We start from the raw sequence: 25,346 nt of genomic DNA on the forward strand, positions 1-25,346 counted from the left end.
GGGGGGTAGAGAGAAAGAGAGCACTGGGTGAATTGCAGCACCAACACCACATATGGCAAACACTTTACTGTCACACACAGGGATCAGGATTGTGTCCCATGCATCACACCAGCAATACATTGGCTAGGTACCACAGCAAGATGAGAGCTAAACACCGCCACCTGCACCCCTCCTGGGTCCCCCTGTGTCCTGTCTGACATGGTATGCAACCTAGCTATGTTATCAGAATTAGCAATACACCCATTATTCTTGAGCTGGATCATGCTGCGTTCTCTGAGCTGGCAATAAATGGCAACCACTAAGTGATACCCACCACCAGGTTCCCATGCCACCTACCAATCATACCAACAATGAGCAGCACAACATCATTAATCAAATGCTTTTCCACTGAATTTTTATGTTTGATATTCTTTATTCACCAAGTTCTTCTCATTTCGTCTCCAACTTGTATCCAAATTGTCCATAAATTCCATACGTTTACATCATTATCCTAGTTATTCATTTCATTTAGTACTTTATCCCAGTCCTTAATATTCATCCAATTTGTTCAAAACCTTGTTCCAGTCACTTTGTCCCAGTCAACACGTGTTTCATCTAGGGTGTACCCTTTGACTTCATCAGGACTTTCTACAATAGACAAAACTCAATAAGTGTTGTATCATAAAGTAATATTTCCCCTTACTTAAAACACTATCAAACTGTGTAATTAGACTGTGTATAAGATACATTGTTTTGTGGAAACCGTGAATTAAAATCAAAGTTTGCATTGACCATGACAAAATCCCATAAACATTATAATAACCCACTAAATGTATAGATACATATCTTTACATCTTCACATTGAATTTACCAATTTAGGAAGCCCAGGAAAGCATACGTTATCTCATGTGCAAATACCGTTCTCGAAGTCTCTCATCCCCATTTTAACCTTATTTTAACTTTATTGCTCTGAGGTTCATTCTAAAGTGCTGGTTATATAGTTGGTCGAATATCCATCTACAAAATTGTATATATTCGATGTATAATTGTTATGATCGTATTTCTCCACTAAATTTAACATGTTGCTTACTATATCGCTTACCTAACTTATGTTGTCTTACCTTTTATTGTTTGTAACAGAACATTCCCTACAAGGAAAAAGAGAAAATATATATATATTGGTACTCTATCTCGGGTTATATTCATTTCCTATGAATCATACCCTGTTCGTCTCCTTTTATACAATTACAGCTGCTCACCTATAAATCCATTTGATGGATAACTGATAACTGTTAAGAAATATTATCGTGTAATCCCATGTCAATGTTGGCAAGTAAAATTAATAGATTGCTTAAGACCTGGCATGACAATAATTTGTTGGATAATGATGAATACTTTTATTTGCAAGTAAATCGGCAGAGATTTCCATGCTTGTATACATTACCTAAAATACATAAAGAATGTGAATTTCCGCCTGGGAGACCAATCAAGGGTTTTGACTGCCCTGGTGAAACACACGTGCAGCTACATTGCTTTCCCCCAGGTGGAAGATTTGGCCACTGTCAAGGCAGGATTCTATGCAATGGTATAAATACCCAACATTATTGGGGCGTTTGACGGTACATATGTTGCGTTTGTCACCCCCCCGCCAGAATGAACAGGTGTTCAGGAATCAGAAAAGTTTCCACTCATTCAATCTGCAAATGGTGTGCCTGGCTGACCAGTATATCTCCCACATCACTGCCAAGTATCCTGGGTCAGTGCATGACACCTTCATCCTGAGGAATAGCAGTATTCCACATGTCATGGCACAGGGTGTGGCTAATTAGTGAGGCTTAGTCCCCACCCAATGTTTGTCAGTGTATGCCTTCTGGTGTTGACCCCATGCCATTGTGTAAGGCTAATGTTTGTCCCTCAATACTTGCAGGTGACTCTGGCTACCCAAACCTATCGTAGCTCCTGAGCCCTGTGAGGCATGCCAGGACAGGGGCTCAGAATCATGATAATGATGCACATGGGCGAAACAGGAGAATTATTGAGAGGACCTTCGGCCTCCTGGAAGGCAGGTTCAGATGCCTACATCTAACCGGTGAATCCCTATGCTACTCACCCGAGAAGGTCTGCCAGATAGTAGTTGCTGCATGTTGCCCAATCTGGCCCTCAGACGACATTTGCCTTATCTGCAGGAGAAGGAGAGTGGAAATGCCCCTGTGGCAGCAGTGGACCCTGAGGACAGTGAGGACGAGGAGGCAGAGGATGAGGATGTGGACAACAGAACATCAGTTATACGTCACAGGTGAGATAGTGGAACTGACAATTCCTCTGATTATTGCTGTGTTCTGTGTGGCTGTAGCAGGATGGCATTCGCTACCTTTGCATCTCTACTTACTATCACGTATGGCTTCTCATTTTGCAGATGTTGGTGATATGAAAACAGTGTACTGATGTGATGACTACAGACAGATACAGGTCTTAAAATGTATGCTATAACAGTGTTAAGATCATTTGCACAAGATGTAACTGTTTCCATATATGCACATTTTCATCACATAAAACACTTTCACTTAGGTTGTGTTCAAGGGTGTTCATTGTAGTGCAAATAATTGACAGAAAAGTGCAATGAAATGGGGTGATGGTAGAGGTTAGTCCAGGGTATTGTTCCAGTCTGTTTGTAGCACATGTCCAGTGTCCAAGGGGCCATAGGAAGGGGAGCAAAGGCAGTTCAAAGTGGACAAGGTAACTAGGTGGGACACAAGGGGGACATTCAGGAGGGTCTCATTTCCTGGCTGTGGTCTTGGTCTTGGCAAGTGTCTCTGGCTTCTGTCTGGGTCGGAAGGAACGTTTGCCAGGTGATCACCTTCTGCAGGAGGAGGGGTGCTGATAGCCTGTGGGTCCTGTGGCAGGGCCTCCTGCCCACTAGTTGTAGCAAAAGTGGGTGCATCCTGGAGAGTGGTTCCCTGGCCCTGTCCTGCCCCTGGCACACACCAGTCCTTCCAGTGTCCCTGTCCCCCTGTGCCTCTTTCCCCTGAACGGTGTGCCCACTGCCATTGACCCCAGGTCCCTGATTGTCTTGGGTGTGAGGTGTTGACTGGGGTCCCTATACAGGTGGGCACACTGCTGATTGACATATCCTGGGGACAGAGGTGTGGGGACGTTGGGTGGGTGCTGTGGTGTTGGATACTGATGGGGGAGTCTCTGTGGTGGACTGTGAGTGGGCTGGGGTGGCCGACTGACCAGTGGTCACTGATGGGCCAGGTAGTTCATCCAGATCCTGAAGTCCAGAGTTACTGTCACACTTCGGTTGGGGGACTGGTTAGTCATGGCACCTCCTCACCGCTGCAATTGGCTGGGGCACCTGGGGGATGTAAGTGGATGTATTATACTTCAAGTCTATGACATATTGTACATCCTTTGCTTCCCCTCAATCGTTACTGTTGCCCTGCCACCTTTGTTTGTGTATGGTGATTGTTAGACTTTTCATCATTGGCGTGGTCTCCCTTAATGTTTTGCCTCTGTTCCCCAGGTTGTTGATGTGTGCCGGACTCTGATTACTGTTTTGTTACTCTGGGCACTTTACCACTGCTAACCAGTGCTAAACCAGTGGTAAAGTGCAAGTGCTCCTTTACAAAATGTGTATGTAATTGGCTTATCCATGATTGGCATATTTGATTTATTAGTAAGTCCCTAGTACAGTGCACTAGAGGTGCCCAGAGCCTATAAATCAAATACTACTAGTGGGCCGGCAGCACTGGTTGTGCCACCCACATAAGTAGCTCTGTAAATATGTCTCAGACCTGCAACTGCAGTGTCTCTGTGCAGTTTTAATTGTAAATTCGACTTGACAAGTGTACCCACTTGCGAGGCCTAAACCTTCCCTTTTCTTACATGTCAGACACCCCTAACGTAGGCCCTAGGTAGCCCCAGGGGCAGGGTGCAGTGTATGGTTAAGGTAGGACATATAGGGGGTCATTCTGACCCTGGCGGTAATTACCGCCATGGCGGAGGTCGGCGGTAGCACCGCCAACAGCCTGGCGGTGCACCGCTGGGCATTCTGACCGCGGTGGTTCAGCCGCGGCCAGAAACGGAAAGTCGGCGGTGTCCCGCCGACTTTCCGCTGCCCTTGAGAATCCTCCATGGCGGCGGAGCGCGCTCCGCCGCCATGGGGATTCTGACACCCCCTACCGCCATCCTGTTCCTGGCGGCTCTCCCGCCGGGAACAGGATGGCGGTAGGGGGTGCCGCGGGGCCCCTGGGGGCCCCTGCAGTGCCCATGCCAAAGGCATGGGCACTGCAGGGGACCCCGTAAGAGGGCCCCAAAAAGAATTTCAGTGTCTGCCTAGCAGACACTGAAATTCGCGACGGGTGCAACTGCACCCGTCGCACCTTCCCACTCCGCCGGCTCAATTCTGAGCCGGCTTCCTCGTGGGAAGGGTGTTTCCCGCTGGGCTGGCGGGCGGACTTTCGGCGGTCGCCCGCCAGCCCAGTGGGAAACCCAGAATGACCGCCGCGGTCTTTTGACCGCGGTACGGTCTTCTGGTGGTTCCCGCTTGGCGGGCGGCTACCGCCGCCCGCCAAGCTCAGAATCACCCCCATAGTAATGTGGCTTATATGTCCTGACAGTGAAATATTGCAAAATTCGTTTTTCACTGTTGCAAGGCCTGTCCCTCTCATAGGTTAACATGGGGGCTTCCTTTAAATCTGATTAAAGTGTAGATTCCATTTGGGAGCGGATGGACATGTGGAGTTTGGGGTCCCTGAGCTCACAATTTAAAAATACATCTTTTAGTAAAGTTGATTTTAAGATTGAGTGTTTGAAAATGCCACTTTTAGAAAGTGGTCATTTTCTTGCTTATACCATTTCTGTGACTCTGCCTGTTTGTGGATTCTCTGTCTGGGTCCGTTTGACAGTTGGGATGGTTGCATCTTACACTAGACAGTGACACAAAAGGAGCTGGGGTGTAGTCTGCATTTCCTGATGAGCCATCTGTGCTAGGAGGGAGGGGAGGAGTGGTCACTTACACCTGAAAGGGCTGTGCCTGTCCTCACACAATGGAGTCTCCAACCCCAGAGTAAGAGGGCAAAGACTGAACTTTGTGTGCCTTCCATCTTGTGAAGAAATCTCCAAGGGCTTGATTTAGAGCTTGCCTCCTGTTGTTTGAAGTCTCAGAGACAACAAAGACTTCTCTCTGCCAGAACCTGGAGTCTCTGGAGAGACTCCTGCTCTGACAAGTGGTGTCTTATCAGTCCCTGGGCCCTTGAAAGCAAAGCTGGTGGAAATCCAACGAAATCGACTTTTACCCACCCGAGTCCTCCCCCCACACCCTCCACCCCCCTGCCACCCCCCAGAGGTGGTACGAACCCCCTCCCCACCCCCAGCCCGACATGCACATACATGCACCCCCTACACACATGTTATAATGAAGGCCTGAGTTTTACTCTTGTAAACCAAATTCTGCAATTGCCAGGTGGTAGAGTTGTTTTCCCATTTGAGCAATGTGATGACAGCGGTGACAACGCAAGTTACCAGAAAGCGAGCGTAAACAAGATTTGGAGTCCCATAGTTTGATTTCCGGTCCCTAGGAAGCCTTTTAGTGCAATTTTCTAAAGCGTGCAGTCAGAGGACTGCTTCTCTAGTGGATTATTTTACTCAAGAAGCAGCAAAATCAACTCAGAATAGTTTTTCAAGTAGATATTCTACCCAAATGGATGGTTCAGTTAGCTTTTTTAGCGCAAAGCACATTTTCTTTTACTTTCTTTTTAACAGGAAGGAATTGCCATAGGGACTCCAACTTCCTCTTCCTATCTAGACGGCTCCTCACACTGCTTTGTCCATCCCTTGATTCATTTGGATTTTGAGGGCAAATGATCACTCCCATTGTCATCAATCCCTGCTGCATGTAGGATGATTTTTTTGTGAGAAATCAAGTACATAAAACAACTTCTGGATACGTTTGTTGTTTGATGGAGAGCCTGCACCAGTATTTTGTACCTTTTTTGGTTTTTCTTAAATTCCTAATCTTGATTGTGGGTGGCATGGTTTTGCAATAGGGGCCTATTTTACATTCACTTTTTAAGGTTTTTCTAATGGAAAAGTTTGCACATTTTTGAGTCAGCTGGGGCCTTGGTTGTAAAGTACCTAGGGCCTGATTCTAACTTTGGAGGACGGTGTTAAACCGTCCCAAAAGTGGCGGATATACCACCTACCGTATTACGAGTCCATTATATCCTATGGAACTCGTAATACGGTAGGTGGTATATCCGCCACTTTTGGGACGGTTTAACACCGTCCTCCAAAGTTAGAATCAGGCCCCTAGTCTCCATTTCCTTATATGTTGTTTGTAAATTGTACTATGCAGTTGGTGTATATTAAAACACTTTTTCTGTGATAGCTGTTTTTTAAAACATTTATTCATTTGTGGATAGCCTTGCACTAAATTCAAAATGTGTCTTTTTGTATTTTACATTTTCCGGCAAAGTATTTAAGTGTATTTTGGTGGGGTAATTTGTGATACCTTGAGATTTTTGGGGATTAGAAATTTTTTAAGTTTACTTAGGGCCTCATAGCGAGTCTGGCGGTCAACAGACTGCCAGACCCACAGTGGCGGTCATGTCCACTGCCACTTTGACGGTCCGATCGCTAAATTAAGAGTTTGGTGGTTGGAGCACCAAATGACTGCAGTCTCCACCAGGAACAATGTTCCTGAGTGGCTGACTGTGGTGCAGATCGTAATCAGCCTGGGCGGCGCTGAACACAGCGCTGCCCTGCTCATTACGACTTGGTTCTCTGCCAGCCTTTTCATGGTGACTTCACCGCCGTGAAAAGGCTGGCGGACAACAGGTGCAGTGGGCCCAGCACCCTGCTGTCTCTTTTACGAACTGGCGACTATGCTGCAGTCACTTTCCCGCTGGGCTGTTGGGCAGAAACCTTGGTTTCCGCCCATCAGCAGAACACGAAAGTTGTAATAGAGCCAGCGGAGAGGTCACCAGTAAGGCAGCAACCTCCCCATTGGAAGTTCAGCAGACGGGTCTTCCTGTCCACCAAACACATAATCACGCCCCTAATCTTTGTTTTTGGCTTTGAAGAATTAGTGGTACTGTTTTCTTCCTTGTTTACCATGCCTCCTTTCTTTGCTGGCCAAGTGGCAATTTTTATGTGAACAGCGTGTGCGTGTGTGTATGTGTGTCTATGTGAGAGTGTGTGTGTGTTTGCCAGAGGCCATCATTTTGTTATTGTTCAAGGCTTACTTTATATTCCATGGCATATGGCAGGGTGGCCATTTAGTATAGCCAGTGTGCTTTTGTCATAGACCTCCATATGTACTTTGTTGTCCATGCCTTCTTGCTTATTGCTGTGAACATGTGGCTGGAGAACATTTTGCATATTCAATTTGCTTTTGCCATAGGCCTGCATCCTTTCTTTGATGTCCATGCCTTCACCCTTGGAGGGCATGTGCCAGGGCAGCCAATTTATGTAGCCAGTGTTCTTCGGTTTTACCATATGCCTGCATGTGTTCTTTGGTGCCCTTGCCTTCAGCCTCGATGGCCATATGGAAGAATGGGCATTTTGTGTAGCAAGTGTGCTTTGCTTTCACCATAGGCCTGCACGTGCTCTGTGTTGTCCATGCCTTGATGGCCATGTGGGAGGATGGCCATTTTGTGTAGCCAGTGTGCTTTGCTTTTGGCATAGGCCTGCATGTGTTTTTTGTTGTTCTTGCCTTCGCCCTCGGTGGACATGTGGCAGGACTGCCATTTTGTGTAGCCAGTGTTCTTTTGCCAAAGACCTCCAATGTGTTTTTTGTTGTCCATGCCTTCTTGCTTGTTGTTCAGAACAAGAGGCCAGAGTCCATTTTGAATAACCAGTGGATAAATCATTTTCTTCCACTTTTCAAAGCCATTTTCTAGGAATATTGATTGAAGAGGTCTGAGCCTTTTTATTTTTTGTTATTTTTTGCTTTTTTCCCTGATATGAGTTTAATGTGCTTAAGGATGATTGCAGTACAGTGGTTTTGTATGCATTTTTCCATTTTCCCCTGCACTTCCCTGCCTCCCATAGGATGTCTCATTGTTCTTAGGGAGACACTGGCATTTTTTTTTCCAAGCTTTTTCCTGCATTCCCTGTCTGCCATACCTGTCTTATGAGTCCCGTAATCACCTATAAGGAAATACGTTTAATTCACACCTCATGCTTCAGGGATATCGCTGCCCACTTCTTAGTATCCACAGACCATGATGGCAAGAGACCCAAAGGTGGGCACCGCTGGTTCAATAAAATGAGCCGGTCCTTAAATAAGCACTTAATCGAAGCTATCAAATCCAAGGATGCCACCGCCATCCGCCTAGCTAGAAAGTCCTACAAGTCAGCAATACGCAAAGCCAAGCGTGACCAAGATGATAAGTGGTGGACAGCACTTAGCAACACTGTGCACAAAAGGAACTGTAGTCAGTTCTGGTCCCTGGCAGCACGAGGCCCAGAAAGCAGTGGACTGAACATTACAACCAACATCGCCCCGAAAGACTGGGTAGACCATTTTATCAGGCTGTACTCCAATGACCATGATAGCCCCACTCCTGTTCACATGGACCCTTGCCTAAACACTTCTTTAGCACCCACCACTGAAGTGTCCCAGCTGTTCTCTCAAAGTGACATAACATATTCCTTAGGCACCATAAAACGCGGCAGGGACCCCGGCTCGGATGGTGTTCCAGCAGACCTGTTCTTAACCAACATTGCATCCTGGTCAAGATAACTCACCATCTTATTGAACGCAATAGCATCTGGGGTGCCTATACCTGAGTCCTGGAAAGGGGCTATTGTTGTCCCAATCTTTAAAAGGGCAACAGATCACTCCCCTGCAACTACAGACCAATTAGTCTAATTGACTGTGTGCAAAAAGTCTTCTGCCACTGCCTCTTGGGAAAGATCGAAGACTGGATGACTGAACATGATATCCTTAGTCCCCTCCAAGCCGGTTTCCGGAAAAAAATATCTACCACTGACCAAGCCCTCACGTTCCAATTTTTATACTGGAAAACAGTGCTCATTGGTAAAGGGAGCCTTTATGTAGCTTTTGTGGATCTAAAGTCTGCTATTGACCTATTACCTCGCAACAAACTATGGGACACTCTTTCCCGAATGGGAATCCCGGAGCACATCCTAGCACTATTGATACGGCTCCACAAGGACAACTACGCACGAGTCAGGTGGGACAATAAGGGGCAACTAACTGATAGAATCCATGTATCAAGGGGTGTGCAGCAAGGGTGTGTCCTTGCCCCGACCCTCTTCTCTCTGTATATCAATGAAATCGTCCCTTACCTGCTTAGAGTGGAGGCTGACGCACCATCACTTGGCACACAAAAAATCTGTGTCATGCTCTTTGCAGATGATACTCTCCTGCTATCTAAGACCCCTAGTGGACTAAGGAAACTCCTCACGTGCTTTGAGAACTTCTGTTCAACGTGGGGACTTGAAATCAATGCCTCTAAAACAAAACTAATGACCCTCAATCCCCTAAGATCTTTTAGAGGGAAGTTTACACTAGAGGGCACCACACTTGAGAAGGTGGGCATTTTCAGCTACCTGGGTATAGCATTGACTGACAACATGTCTTGGAAATCACACATAGGAAAACAAGCCTTAAAACTAAAGCAAACAAAAGGGGTACTATTAAATAACTTTCACCTCTCGTATACAAAACCAATTCGTCCAGCAAAACAGATATACAAAGCCCAGGCTGTAGCCTCAGCACTTTACGGGGCTGAACTATGGGGTTTCGCTAAAATCCAAGACATAACCATCGCTGAAAATAACTTCGTAAGAAACATTGTGTCCCTCCCGCCAAGCACTCCACTGTTCCCCCTTTTTAAGGATCTTGGCATAAAACGCATCGGTCATAAAGCCCGCCTACGCCCTCTGCTATACTGGCGGCGTCTCTGGACTACCCCAGAGCTTGAAACCTTTACTGAAGCCCTGCAGGTTATTGTAAAAGCTGATCACCTTCACAGCATCCCCTGGCTACAATACATCAAGGGGTCACTTTACTCACTCGGGCTCAGTGAACTCTGGAATTCACCAACCACCTCCGTCTTTCCCTCGAAAAGCGAACTAAAGAAACTATATTGGCAAATGGCAGATCACGAAGGTCTAGGGGCCGCACTTCACACTACATTATCTTGTGACTTTGTTTACTTAAAAGAGACATGCAAGTATGAGGCTTTTTGGGACATAATCACGGTCCCAAGGGAAAGGAAACTGTACTTTCAGTTCCGCATTGGAACGCTACCACTAAGACTTTTCACCAGCCGCTTGTCACACAAAGAATCAGCCGCTTGTCCAGCCTGTAAAGCCCCTGTTGAGAACCTCCCTCACGTCCTTTTTGCCTGCCCCACGTACACCCCCTCACACAGGAAATGGCTAGCCCCGGCATGCAGACTGCTGGGAGTCCGCAGCTCTGAAATAGCCCTGCGAATCCCCAGATCAGACACTAGGCCAACGCTAGTGATCGCCGTTGCCAAGTTCCTCGGAGAGAGCTGGATCGCTAGAGGGAAATTTTTATCTGCTTAATGGTTCCAACAAGACTGTCCCTTCACACAGTGTGAGTGTATTTTATTTTTATTCCATTTTATCATTATATGTATTGTTACATTTATTACTTTGTGTATTTATTTGTATTTATTGCTGCTATGCGCTTTTATGGCTCTTGTAGCCGAAATAAAGTTCCTTTGACTTGAAGTAGCGGGCAGTGGTGGTGATGAGAGAGGGGAAGCAGTTCAGTTCAAAGTGATAGAAAAAGAATGTGGTCATGAGGAAGAAAAGGTTGACAGCATTACACAAAGCAGCCCTGTCCCCTGTAGTGTGCCAGCATCACCCACATCAGCAACCTCCAAATGACACAAGACTCAGATGCAGACACTGCTGCATACATTGATTCCCCCACTGCACACTGAGGGGGTCATTCTGACCTCGGCGGTAAAAGGCTCTTACCGCCGGTCAGAAGACCGCCATTCTACCGCCGTGGCCGCGGTAAACCGCCACAGTCATTCTGACCCACAACTGCCAAGCCGCCAAAAACCCGACATCCACGGAAGGCCGCCTCATCAGCGGGCAGCGATAAACTGGAGATGATCAAACCTCCACCGCCACGCCAACACAAACACGCCCATGCCATTACGACCCACGAATCCACGCGGCGGTCATTCAACCGCGGTATTCCATTGGCGGTACACACCGCCGCGGTCAAAATACACACCCAGCTCCAAAACACAGCCACATTGGACAATTTGAAATACACACACCTGATACACATACAAACACCACCCCCACACATCCAAGCAACTATAAAACACACACCCACATCACCCACAAACCCCCACTAGTTGGAAATCGGAGAGAAGGCGATAGAGAGAGAGAGAGAGAGAGCACAGCAATTGAAAACCCCAACACACACAGGAACCCAACATCATCAACCACACCACATCTACGCACACATCACCACACAACACCACTCACATCACCACAAACACCACCCCACACCTCATCCACACCACCCCATGGCACCCCAAAGACACCCCAGGTTTTCGGACCAAGAACTCAGGGTCATGGTGGAGGAAATTATAAGGGTAGAGCCCCAGCTCTTCGGTACACAGGTGCAACACACCACAATAGCCAGGAAGGCGGAGCTATGGCAGAGGATCGTCGACAGGGTCAACGCTGTGGGACAGCATCCCAGAAACCGGGAAGACATCCGAAAGCGCTGGAACGACCTACGGGGGAAGGTACGGTCGATGGTCTCAAGACACAACATCGCTGTGCAGAAGACTGGCGGCGGACCACCACCCACTCCTCCCGAATTCACAGCATGGGAGAAAGAGGTCTTTAACATCCTGCATCCTGCGGGCCTCGCTGGAGTAGGCGGAGGAATGGACTCTGGTAAGTCTAGTCTCAACTACTCCCCCCCCCCAACCACCAGCATGCCAACCCACACCCCCACCCTCACCCCAACCCCCCAGCACACATCCTCCCTGCCAATGTCTCACCAGCACAACCCACCCAACCCAAAACCAAACCCTGAATGCCAACACAAACCATGGACACCCATCACCTATGCATGACCACTGCACATACCCATCCCCCCCACAAACCACCCTCACAACTCCTGCCACAAGGGAATGCCAGCACTGGGGGACAAGGGCACCCACAAATCGCACGCCATGGAACACACAGAAGCAATAACCATACTCTTTCACCCCTGCAGGGCCCGAACGCCAACACACCGGCCAGGAGGGTCCAGATATGTCCATCCCACCCCCAGAACAGGCCCCCAGTGAGGACAGCAGCTCTGTCGACCTAGAACCTGATGAACAGCCCGGACCATCGGGGACCTCTGGACAGTCGGTTCCCCACACACAGACACAGGCCACAGCAGACCTAACCCCCTCTGGGAATATCAGCACAGCTCCCACCCAGCGGGCCCATGCCTCTGTCTCCAGGACAGGTCAATCAGCGGTGTGTCCGCCACTACAGGGCACCCAGGCTGGCCCAACAGCAACAGGGACCTGGGGGCAGTGGTAGTGGGCACACCGTCCAGGGAACAGAGGCCCGGGGAAACAGGGCAACTGGGAGGGCTGCAGTGCGACAGGGGGGGGGGAGGACAGGCCCAGGGAACCGACTCTCCAAGAGGCCCTCACCACCATCATGGGAGCATACCACCGCTCCCAGGAGACGATGGCGACGGTACTGGCCAGGTTCCAGGAGATCCAGGCACAGCAGGAGGAACGGTACATGGGGTACAGAGAGGAGCTCAGGAACATCGTCCTGGCCCTGAACCTAATAGTCACCACATTGCAGGACCATGTGGCACCCCAAAGGGCCCCTGTCACCAGCCCAGACCAGGAACAGCCTACCACCTCCGCCGGCGCTAGTGGACAGGAGGCCCCCACACAACGACAGGCCACCAGAACCCCACCTCCTGCTGAAGATCAACCACCCCGCAAGAGGAACCTGAGATCACAAAGGAAGACAGAGTAGGATGCCAAGACCCCCGCCAGCAGAAGATACCCCCGGATGTCATTCCACTGTCCCACATTGTCACCCTGTCCAACCTTGAACTGCCCCTGCTCCATCCTTCCACAGGCATATGGACAATGCACCTGTGCGACCGAGAACTGGACTCTGCCATGGACATCACTCCACCCCCACCCCTCACCGTTTTACTATCATGGACCTATATGTAGCACTTTAAATAAATCACTAATTGCACTTAAAACACTCAGGAGTCTGCTTGTATTCTTAACAAATGTATTACACATAACGGTTCAAAAATGTTCAGTTACATTGTGATGACAACATACCAATGTCAATGTGCTTTACTCCATGGGCGAACAAACCAGAAGTCACGCAGTGGGTCATACAGCTCTGAAAAGGGAAGGGAAAGTCACAATTCAGTTGAAAGGAACTGGGGGGAAACACAGAAAGTAGAGATGCAGGAGGCCAGAAGTAAATGTAAAATGGCGTGGGGAATTCTTACCTGGGTGCTACTGAAAATACTGTTGTATGACTGTGTCCCTGTTGTCCGTGTCGTCCCCGTCGTCTTCCTCCTCTTCACTCTCCACAGGCTCCACAGCTGCTACAACACCACCATCTGGACCATCCTCCTGCAGAAAAGGCACCTGGCGTCGCAATGCAAGATTGTGAAGCATACAGCAGGCCACGATGATCTGGCACACCTTCTTGGGTGAGTACATTAGGGATCCCCCTGTCATATGGAGGCACCTAAACCTGGCCTTCAGGAGGCCGAAGGTCCTTTCTATGATCCTCCTAGATCGCCCATGGGCCTCATTGTACCGTTCCTCTGCCCTGGTCCGGGGATTCCTCACTGGGGTCAGTAGCCACGGCAGGTAGGGGTAACCAGAGTCACCTATTAGCCACACACGGTGTCTCTGTAGCTGTTCCATCACATAAGGGATGCTGCTATTTCGCATAACATACGCGTCATGCACTGACCCAGGGAACTTGGCATTTACATGGGAGATGTACTGGTCAGCCAAACAGACCACCTGGACATTCATCGAATGGTAACTTTTCCTGTTTCTGTACACCTGCTCATCGTCTTTTGGGGGTACTAAGGCCACATGGGTCCCATCAATGGCAACAATGATGTTGGGGATATGTCCAAGGGCATAGAAGTCACCCTTCACAGTGGCCAAATCACCCTCCTCAGGGAAAATAATGTAGCTCCGCATGTATTTCGTCAGGGCAGACAACACTCTGGACAAAATCTTAGAAAACATAGGCTGAGACATCCCTGATGACATGGCCACTGTTGTCTGAAAAGACCCACTTGGCAAAAAATTGAGGACTGACAGAACCTGCACCAGAGGGGGAATTCCTGTGGGTTGGCGGATGGGGGACATCAGTGCTGGCTCCAGCTGGGCACACAGTTCATGTATAGTGGCTCGGTCAAGTCGGTATCAAAGTATTATATGACGTTCCTCCATTGTCGACAGGTCCACCAGCGGACGGTACACGGGAGGATTCATCCTTCTCCTCGCAAGTCCCAGCGGACGGTGCCTAGGAAGGACAACATGGAGTACAGAGTCAAGCAACCCACAGGTACGTAACTACAGCTTGCACAGTACACGATTCTCAATGCATTGAATGGCTTGTATGAGTGGCAATGCAAGGCCTAGGCCTGTGTGACGCAGTAGAAATTAAGCCATGTGGGCCCTTGAAATGGCGTCTGCCTGACCTGAGAAGTGTGACAGTGGGATGTGAGGTCAATGCGCTGGCGTGACACACCGTGGCGGTAGGCGGTCGAAGACCGCGGCGCCAAGCGGCATTGGTTAACATCGAACCCTATGGGTTTCACGAGCCAATGACTAGGTGCGCCGGAGGTCGCGGAACGCACCGCGGCGGTACGCACCGCCGCGGGCGTGACTGCCATTTTCTATCTGGTTAATCACTCGAGACCTGATCATCCACAGGAGAGGACCTATACTGCAAGTGCTGCTGTGACCTCGGTCTGGGAGATACAATGGCTGCTGCGACTGGGGAAAGGGCCCCTGCCTTCACTACAGAAGAGTTGGAGAAACTTGTGGATGGGGTCCTGCCCCAGTATGCGCGACTCTACGGTCCTCCAGACCAACAGGTAAGTACACTGTGTGCACGTTGAATGGGCTATGCCTGGGTTGTGTATGGTGGATGTAAGATGGTGGGGTGGGGAGACAATGACGAGTGCAAGGCACGACAGATGAGAGCATGTGCCACATGGCAAGGTTGGGGAGGGGGGCCAATCGCATCTATCATGCGGAAAATTGATGATATTTCTATTTCCACCCTGTACATGTCAAATAGGTCAGCGCCCATCAGAAAGTCGACATTTGGCGTGCCATCGCCAAGGAAGTCCGGAACCTGGGGGTCCACAACAGACGGGGCACCCACTGCCGCAAGAGGTGGGAGGACATCCGCCGCGGGACCAGGAAGACCGCTGAGTCACTGCTGGGGATGGCCTCCCAACCTAGGAGGGGTGCCAGTCGTACCCTGACCCCCCTGATGTCCCGGATCCTGGCGGTGGCCTACCCCGATTTGGATTGGCGCGTGAGGACATCACAGCAGACACAAGGGGGTGAGTACCAGCACATTCAGCTATCTTTACGCGCAGTGGAGGTGCCTGGGTGGGGGAAGAGGGCTGTGGGTGACATTAGGCCAGGGAGCTTTCTGTAGTGTAGTCCTCTCCTTTATCCATGTCCCTGTGCCCCCGCCCCCCACCTCTGTAGGGTGACAAGTACAGCTATCCATGGTCCTGCATCACCCATGTGCGCGTTTGTTGTCCCTAGACCTGTTGGCCTAGTCACAAGTACTGAGTAGTGTACCCCGATTGCGCGGCTTAGTGCATGAGGCTCCTGTGTCTGTCCTCTCCGCCAACGGTGTTGACAATGCATGCACTCAACCTGCTTTTATGTCTCCCCCCACCCTTTTTCTTTATCTTCTTGTGCATGTGTGCATTAGCATCATCAGGCGGAGGAGAATTGGCACCGGAGCACGAGGGAGCTGCAACTCACAAGGCCCCGGTGGGCCATGGCACAGACACCGAGGCCACCAGTGATACGGAGGGCGAGGGGAGCTTTACAACGGGGAGCCATGGTGACACTAGCGACACCGACACGTCCTCGGATGGGAGCTCCCTAGCGGTGGCGGCAACATCCGTGCCCCGCCTCTATAGGTACAGTCGCCACCCAGCGCACCAGCTCCGCCCTCACAGCAGCCCCTCAGCCTTCGCTCCGTGCCCGCTCGCCCAAGAAGGCGGGCGTCTCCTTCGCCCCAGGCACCTCAGGCCCTGCCCCTGTTACCCCTGCTGCCCTCAGTGAGGAGGTCATTGACCTCCTACAGACCATCATTGTTGGGCAGTCTACCCTTTTGAATGCCATCCAGGGGGTAGAGAGGGAGGTGCATCGTAGCAATGCATACCTGGAGGGCATTCATTCGGGTCAGGCTGCCCATCAACGATCGTTCAATGCTCTGGCCTCAGCACTGACGGCAGCCATTGTCCCTGTTTCCAGCCTCCCTCTTCTAACTGCCTCCAGCCTGTCTCTGTCTCCTGTTCCTCTGCCTATCCCACCCACACCGTCAGACCAGCCTGCACACACCTCAACACCCAAGGGCAGCTCATCCAGACATAAGCACCACAGATCACACAAACTTTCAACCAAGCAACACCCAGATGCAGACATGCCAACAGCCACTACCACATCTGTGTCCCCCACCTCCTCGTCTCCCTCCTCCCTCCCTGTGACGTCTCTACTCACACCTGCATGCACACCACCAACAGCCAGTACTTCCATCACCAGCACGCCCTCCAGTACAGTCCGCACACGTGCAGTCACCACCCCCACTGCCATTTACACGTCCCCTGTGTCCTCTCCCACTGTGTCTGTCACCCCCTCTTCCAAGACACACAAACGCAGGCAGCCACCCACCCAACAGCCAACTACCTCACGACAGCCTCCAGCCCATGCACCTTCACCCAGGGACAGCACACCTGACTCTCCTACAACCACCTCTTCTTCCTCCACTCCCATAACCACTACACCTACCCTTTACCCTGGTCCTAAAAAACTTTACCTCTCCACTCTTGACCTCTTTCCCTCACCTGACCCCCCCCCCTCCATCTGCTAAGAGTCCCAAGAGCGCCTCAGCCACCACCAGCCCGGCTTCAAGGGTCACCGTAGTGCATGGATTTTGGAGTCCCCCCTTTGCCAGCAGTGATACATCGGTCAGCAGCAAGGGGACAGCCAGCCCCCCCCTGGAAAGAGGACCCGTAAAGTAAGGGGCCGCCGCGGGACGACTGACACGGCTGCCCCCAAGGACCAAAGTTCTGCCACTTCACCTGCCACAACATCCAGGGGAGGCAAGGCCCAGAGAGCCACATCGAAGGAGGGCAAGGGCAGCAGGGCGGAGAAGTCAGCCAGCAGGAGCGCGGACCAGGAGGGCCCCACAAGCCCCATCCCGGGTGTGAGGGAGGACACCCAAGGGCCCAGGACACCGTCACCGAAGGGTCCAGCAACTGCACGGTCGGAGGGCGATTGAGCAGGGAGTCGTGGCCAGGTCTGACTCCCTTGACTTACAGAACAAGCACCGCTGAACAGGGCCCCGCCGTGCAGAAAGGCACCGCTGAACAGGGCCCCGCCGTGCAGAAAGGCACCGCTGAACAGGGCCCCGCCGTGCAGAAAGGCACCGCTGAACAGGGCCCCGCCGTCCAGAAAGGCAACGCTGAACAGGGCCCCGCCGGGAGGAGCACCGCTGAACAGGGCACCGCCGGGAGGAGCACCGCTGAACAGGGGCCTTTCATCTCAAGCACCGCTCCGCTGGGCCCCGCCGTCTCAAGCACCGCTCCGCTGGGCCCTTCATCTCAAGCACCGCTCCGCTGGGCCCTTCATCTCAAGCACCGCTCCGCTGGGCCCCGCCGTCTCAAGCACCGCTCCGCTGGGCCCTTCATCTCAAGCACCGCTCCGCTGGGCCCCGCCGTCTCAAGCACCGCTCCGCTGGGCCCCGCCGTCTCAAGCACCGCTCCGCTGGGCTCTTCCTGTCAGGCACCACTCCGCTGGGCCCTGCCGTCTCAAGCACCGCTCCGTTGGGCCCTTCCTGTCAAGCACCGCTCCGCTGGGCCCTTCATCTCAAGCACTGCTCCGCTGGGCCCCGCGTCTCAAGCACCGCTCCGCTGGGCCCTTCATCTCAAGCACCGCTCCGCTGGGCCCCGCCGTCTCAAGCACCGCTCCGCTGGGCACTTCCTGTCAGGCACCGCTCCGCTGGGCCCTTCATCTCAAGCACCGCTCCGCTGGGCCCCGCCGTCTCAAGCACCGCTCCACTGGGCCCTTCATCTCAAGCACCGCTCCGCTGGGCCCCGCCGTCTCAAGCACCGCTGGCCCAATGACAGTGCCAGTTCTGTGTCGTGCTACTGTTCACGCTGCACTCGGGCCACCCTGCCTCCTCCATTGCCTGTGGAGACTGTTATCCACTTGATAGACTGTGGCTTTGCACTCCCCAGGATATGACAGTGGGCAAGCCACCCACTGTAGAGACTTGAGAGACTGTGGGGGTGATTCTGAGTCTGGCGGGCAGCGGAGGCCGCCTGCCAGACTTCCCCCCTCCAAAATACCGCTCCGCGGTCGAAAGACCGCTGAGGGTATTTTGGGTTTTGCACTGGGCTGGCGGGCGACCGCCAAAAGGCCGCCCGCCAGCCCAGTGCAAAACACCCTTCCCACGAGGACGCCGGCTCAGAATTGAGCAGGCGGAGTGGGAAGGTGCGACGGGTGCAGTGGCACCCGTCGCGAATTTCACTGTCTGCAATGCAGACAGTGAAATTCTTTGTGGGGCCCTCTTACTGGGGCCCCTGCAGTGCCCATGCCATTGGCATGGGCACTGCAAGGGCCCCCAGGGGCCCCACGACAACCCATACCGCCATCCTCTTCCTGGCGGGCGAAACGCCAGGAACAGGACGGCGGTATGGGCTCTCAGAATCCCCATGGCGGCGCAGCGAGCTGCGCCGCCATGGAGGATTCAATTGGGCAGTGGAAAACCGGCGGGAGACCGCCGGTTTTCCCTTTCTGGCCGCGGCTGAACCGCCGCGGTCAGAATGCCCAGCGGGGCACCGCCAGCCTGTTGGCGGTGTCCCCGTCATTTTAGCCCTGGCGGTCTTGGACCGCCAGGGTTAGAATGACCCCCTGTGGCTTTGCACTCCCCAGGATATGACAGTGGGCAAGGCACCCACTGTAGAGACTTGAGAGACTGTGGCTTTGCACTCCCCAGGATATGACAGTGGGCAACCCACCCACTGTAGAGACTTGAGAGACTGTGGCTTTGCACTCCCCAGGATATGACAGTGGGCAAGCCACCCACTGTAGAGACTTGAGAGACTGTGGCTTTGCACTCCCCAGGATATGACAGTGGGCAACCCACCCACTGTAGAGACTTGAGAGACTGTGGCTTTGCACTCCCCAGGATATGACAGTGGGCAAGCCACCCACTGTAGAGTCTTGAGAGACTGAGGCTTTGCACTCCCCAGGATTGAACAGTGGGCATGGTGGCCCCTTCTTGGATCTGGCGTCGTGGACTCATGTGGCTGTGGTGCCCCCCCTTCCCTTCCCCCTGAGGTGCCTGTGGTTTTATCATCTGATGTCCCTGCAGTGTTCTCTCCAACGGACTCAGGTCTCCTGTGTGGGCTTTGCCCATGTGTTGATACACTTTGGCCCACGGACAGTTGAAATTTCAGTGACTGTGCTGGACTTATTGCCTCTATTTATCGGTTACGCAATGTTTACACTTGGATTTTTTTGATTCATTTTCCTATTTTACCATGACTTCAATGAACCTATTTTATACATAAATTTAGTTTCTCACTTTAATTATATCTTTTCGTTATTCCGGGGGGTTTGGGTGGGGTCACTTTGACTTGGTGCTCTGCATTGGTGTGTAGATAGTTGGGGGGTGGGTGTAATGCGTATGTGTGTGCCCGTAACCCTTCCTCCTCCCCCCCTCCCCTGTGTCGTAGGTGCGGTACTCACCGTTGTCGTCTGCGCCGGAGTTCGTACTCGTGGTAGATGAGCAGGTAGACGAGAGCAGGTAGGATGTTCAATTCGGGCTCCATGCTGTCCTCTGTCCTCGTGGAGTGTATAGAGGTGAGCGTTTTCCCGTTCGTAGTCTGTTTCCGCCGTGTTTTTATCGGCGGGGCTCCCGCCCCGGAAAGTGTGGCGGATTGGTGAGTTGTGATAGGGTGGGCGGTACATTGTCTGCCGCCTGCCTGTTGGCGGTGACCGCCGCGCTGTTTGTGTGTCCCGCCGTGGCAGTCGGAGTATTAAAGTGGCGGGCTCTGTTGGTGGTTCCCGCCAGGGTCAGAATTCCAGTTTTTGGACTGCCAGCCTGTTGGCGGGTTGGCCGCCGCTTTATCACCGACCGCCAGGGTCAGAATGACCCCCTGAGTCTACCACCTCCTGGTTCTCTCAGTAGCACCATAAATAAAAGAAACAAAGCTACAATGATGGGCATGTTTAGGCAGGAGGGACCCTATGAACACAACCACCCAATGGCATGTTTGTATAATGGGCAACTAACTATGATGTTAGTGCTGGACCTCCTCCCTTTTTGTGGATGGAGTGGTGTAGGAAAGTACCCTGTTTCTTGGCATAGTTACCCCCATTTTCTGCCTGTTGTCAGTATGTTTGACTGTGTCTACTGGGTTCCTGCTAACCAGGACCCCACTAGTTTTGCTCTCTCCTCTATATTGTACCTTTTTCATCCCACACTTGGCAAACTGGTCCCCCAATGTAAGTCCCTAGTATGTGGTACCTAGGTACCCAGGGCATTAGGGTTCCAGGGGATCTCTATGGGCTGCAGCAGTTGTTCTGCCACCCATAGGGAGCCCATCCAAAGGGTTCTGAAGGCCTGCCATTGCAGACTGCAGGAAATGGGTGCATGCACCCATTTTTACAACAGGTCACTACACCAGGTCACTATAAGTCACCCCTATGATAGGCCCTCTCAGCCCAGGGGCAGGGTGCTGGTACCTGTGTATGAGGGCACCCCTGCACTAACAGAGGTGCCCCACAAACTACAGATCCATTTTCCTGGACTTTGTGAGTGCAAGGACGCCATTTTACACATGTGCTGGACATAGGTCACTACCTATGTCCAGCTACATGATGGTAAGTCCGAACCTGGGCATGTTTGGTATCAAACATGTCGGAATCATACTGCAATACTGTTTCAAGTATTAGAAGTATGATTTCATGCACTCTGGGGACTCCTTAGAGGTCCCCCAGCATTGCTACCACCAGTCTTACAGGGTTTTCCAGGGAGCTTGGCTGCTGCCACCCCTCAGACAGGTTTCTGCCCTCCTGATGCTTGATCTGATCAAGCCCAGGAAGGCAGAACAAAGGATTTCCGTTGGGATAGTGAGGTAACACCCTCTCCCTTTGGAAATAAGTGTGACTGGCTTGGGAGGGTAGCCCCCCCAATTCACTGGTTTGCTTTGAAAGGCACATTTGGTGCCCTCTATGCATAAACCAGTCCACACCGGTTCAGGGACCCCCAGTCCCTGCTCTGGCACGAAGCTGGACATTGGAAAGGGGAGTGACCACTCCCCTGTCCATCACCACCCCATGGGTGGTGCCCAGAGCTACTCCAGAGGTGTCCCTGAGTTCTGCCATCTTGTTTCCAAGGTTGGCAGGGACCTTTGGGAGCATCTGAGTGGCCAGTCCAGGCAGGTGACGTCAGAGACTCCTCCTGGTTACGTGACCAATCCCCCTTTCAGGGCTATTTAAGGTGTCTCTCTGGGGTGAGTCCTCAGATTCGGCTTGCAAGACTCCTCTGCAACCTCTGCTTTCACTTCTTGCCACTGGAACCGCGACTGGACCCTCCAGAAACCAACAAGGCTGCTACAACGAAGAAGACTGTTCTCCAACTTTGTTTCCACATCTCCTGCCATCTTTGCAACATTTCCCCGGCTGTGCAGCCTCAAAAAACTTCAACTCTTCAGTCTGCACAAGAAGAAGAAGGAATCTCCCTTGGAGTGAAGGAGTCACTCCCCTGCAACCGCAGGCACCTACAACAAGCGATGACCGGCTGCACGGATCTCACCTCAGCTGCGTGAGTCCTGCATAATGGGTGGTAGTCCTCTTGGCCCACTCTGCCAGCTGTCCAACTTTGGTGAAGGTAAGCCTTTGCCTTCCCACGCATGACAGTACCCCCATGCACCATGTGTCTTACAGTTGCCAAGGTTTGTTTGCATCTCCTCGAAGGGATCGTCGAGTGACATGTCGCTCCAGCCCCCAACACTCCATCCTGCAAAGCACAGCCTCCTGGGTGGTTATCCTGTGGCATGGGATCCTCTTTCATAGTGCTGCATGGGCTCCTTCTGCGACTCCTGTGTCCCCGTCCTGTGGACTCTCTACAATGCTGAGGGTCCCCTGTGACTCCCCCTCCTGGGTTGAGTCCTCATGGGTCTTGCCGGTCCCTGGCAGCACCAATTTTCCACTAACAGCGTGTTTGCCTTTGCCAAGGCTTGTTGGTGGAATTCCTGCACTGACACCTGTCTGCGATCTCCCTTCCAGCGTGGAATATCATCTGCATCCATCAGGAACTCTTCTCGGGCTCCAGGGCTGCACTGCTGACCTGTTCTTCATCACCATCACCAACTCCTGCAACTACAGCTGGGTTGGTAGTAGCTCCTACTCCTCCTGGACTCACTGTGACTCTTGGACTTGGTCCCCTCTCCCCTGTATTCAGGATTCCACCACTGGTTTTCTTTCAGTCTTCTCTGGGTGTCTTATTTTCTTCTTTTCATCCAGTGTTTTACTCCAGCATTCCTGGACGCTGTTTTACTCCAGCATTCCTGGTCGCTGGGGGGAGAGGTACTATGTTACTTACCTCTGTGGTTTTCTAGTACTCCAAGCTCCCCTTTACACATCTTACTTACCTAGGTGGGGGTACCTTATCTGCATTCCATTGTTTTATGATTTGTGCGCCCCGTAAGGTCACTATTGGTTATTGCTATTTGCACTGTTTTATGATCTTTTCTATGCCTATTTCTGATTGCTAGTTTATATATAGTAGTGCATTACTTACCGTCTATTGGTGGGTTACCCTTCTAGTATTTTGTGGTGATTTTTTCCAAAAATAAAGTACCTTTATTTTTGTACAACTGAGTGTTTTCTTTTATGTGTATAAGTGGTAATACATGAGCTTTGCATGTCTCCTAGATAAGCCTTGGCTGCTCATCCACTGCTACCTCTAGAGACCCTGGCTTCTAGACACTGCCTACACTTCACTAAGAGGACCTGGACCTGGTATAAGGTGAAGTACCATAGGTGCCCACCACACACCAGGGCAGCTTCCAACAAGTGGGATTTTTAGAATTTGTGGCAGCCATCTGCCTGAAATGGAAGGTTCCTAGCTGGGTCTATTTTGCCAGAGTTGCTGTTCCATCCCTCTATCAGGATGTACTGCAATTGGTTGGCCAAGCTTTGAAACAGAGTGCTGTTCAGATTATGCTCCTGATGACAAACATGTGGACCAATTGTCAAGCGACTGATTACATATGTATCGCTGCATACTGGATCTCTTTTGTGGGTGCTAGGCAACATCTATCTGAAGGCCTCACCACTGAAGAAAGTTTTAAGTGCATTCAACGGCATGCAACAGTTGCAATGTTTGCCATGGATTAATCCCATACAGTTGTAAACATCTTGGAAGAGTTTAGCAGCAAGGTGTTTGAATGGCTTCGACCCAAAAGTCTCAGAGTTGGATTTGTTGCTATGGACAATGGAAGCAATATAGTGAATGGCCATGACACATGGTGGACACCGCAGGGGACTGTGTTTGGTGCATTGCATCTACCTAATTGTGCAGGACATTCTCAAACAAGAAGACATAGTCAGCAACATATTGGTCACCTGTCCAGGAATCTGCACTCATTTCAGTTATTCTTTTAAAGCCCAGAGCAGCTCAGGATCATTCAGCGTGCCAATAGAGTACAGATTAAAGCCCTGATACCAGATGTGCCAACACATTGGAACTCAACCTTCTACACTGCAAATTCTTCTTGAGCAGTACAGACAGTTCGCCAATGATGTCCTTCAAAAAGGAGAGGGTGCAGCTGGGAAAAGCATGACAATGGAGGTGGACAAATGGGGGCTAACCACATGTCTTACACAAATGCTACTTCCTTTTGAGGCTTTCATATGGGAAGTCAGCACATAGGGCAGTACCATGGGCCACACAGTTCCGTTGTTGCAATTGCTACAAGACCAGGAAAAGGTGGTGCAAAGGTTTCCTAGTGTGAACAAAGAAGCATATGTGTTGGTTCAGAGCTTAATCCTTCACCTGGCTATTAATCCAAGGCTGCAAAAAGAGAAAGTGTCTTCCAAAAAGTACATATGTGCCACAATACTTGATCAACAGTACAAAAAATACTGGACACTTTAATTCCTTTTTCAGAAGGGGATGTTTCACTTTAGAAGACTTGTATTGTCGCTCAAGCAAGAGACCTGGAAGAAAAATGGCTGCAAGCTAGATGCCCAGACAGAGGATCTGGCATTCAGGCTTCAACTTCTAGAGAGGGCAGTGCTGTTGTCTCACAGTCAACACCATCATCAACACCAACACAAGCAACCGAGGAATCCAACTAAATCTCTGCAATGGCTTGGTTTCAAGTGGCAGGGCTTAAGTCAAGTGCAGAGGCTAAGGCATGAGAGGTCGAACAAGTTGCAGAACTAATGACGATTCAGAGGATGGTCTAAAAACATCTAGATGAGATAGAAGGGCCTATCTTGATCAAAACCCATTGTTCTATTGGCATGTGAAGATGAGACAAATGCCAAAGCTCCACAGGCTAGCAATAAAGTATATAGCTTGTCTGGTAGCCAGTGTACATTCTGAGGATGTGTTCAGTGCAGCGGGTGCAGTTGTCACAGTCAGAATGACCAGTCTCTCACCTCAAAATGTGGAGGAATTGACTATGATTAAAATGAACACACACTTCTTACCCCAAGATTACACTATTTTTGAAACAGCACAGGAGGAAGATGAAGGCAATATGTCAGAATAAAATGTGGTAGCTGATGAACTTGTGGGCGAACACCATGAGTTTGAGGACAAACTATACTTCCCTGTAGCCCATACATTGTTAAACTGCTTTGAAAAAACAAATACATAGAAGAACATTTATAAATTTGGTATCTGGCTTACGCTGCCCTATTTAGCCACATATATTGAGTGGACCAATGTACATAGAAGAAGCCTCCATTTCCTTAATGGACATGAAGACTATACCTCATATTCCTATCCTTTATTTTTATTCCCTAGCTGGACCACCAGCA

This window comes from Pleurodeles waltl, chromosome 3_2 (genome assembly GCF_031143425.1).
Source record: "Pleurodeles waltl isolate 20211129_DDA chromosome 3_2, aPleWal1.hap1.20221129, whole genome shotgun sequence".
In the NCBI taxonomy this organism is placed as follows: domain Eukaryota; kingdom Metazoa; phylum Chordata; class Amphibia; order Caudata; family Salamandridae; genus Pleurodeles; species Pleurodeles waltl.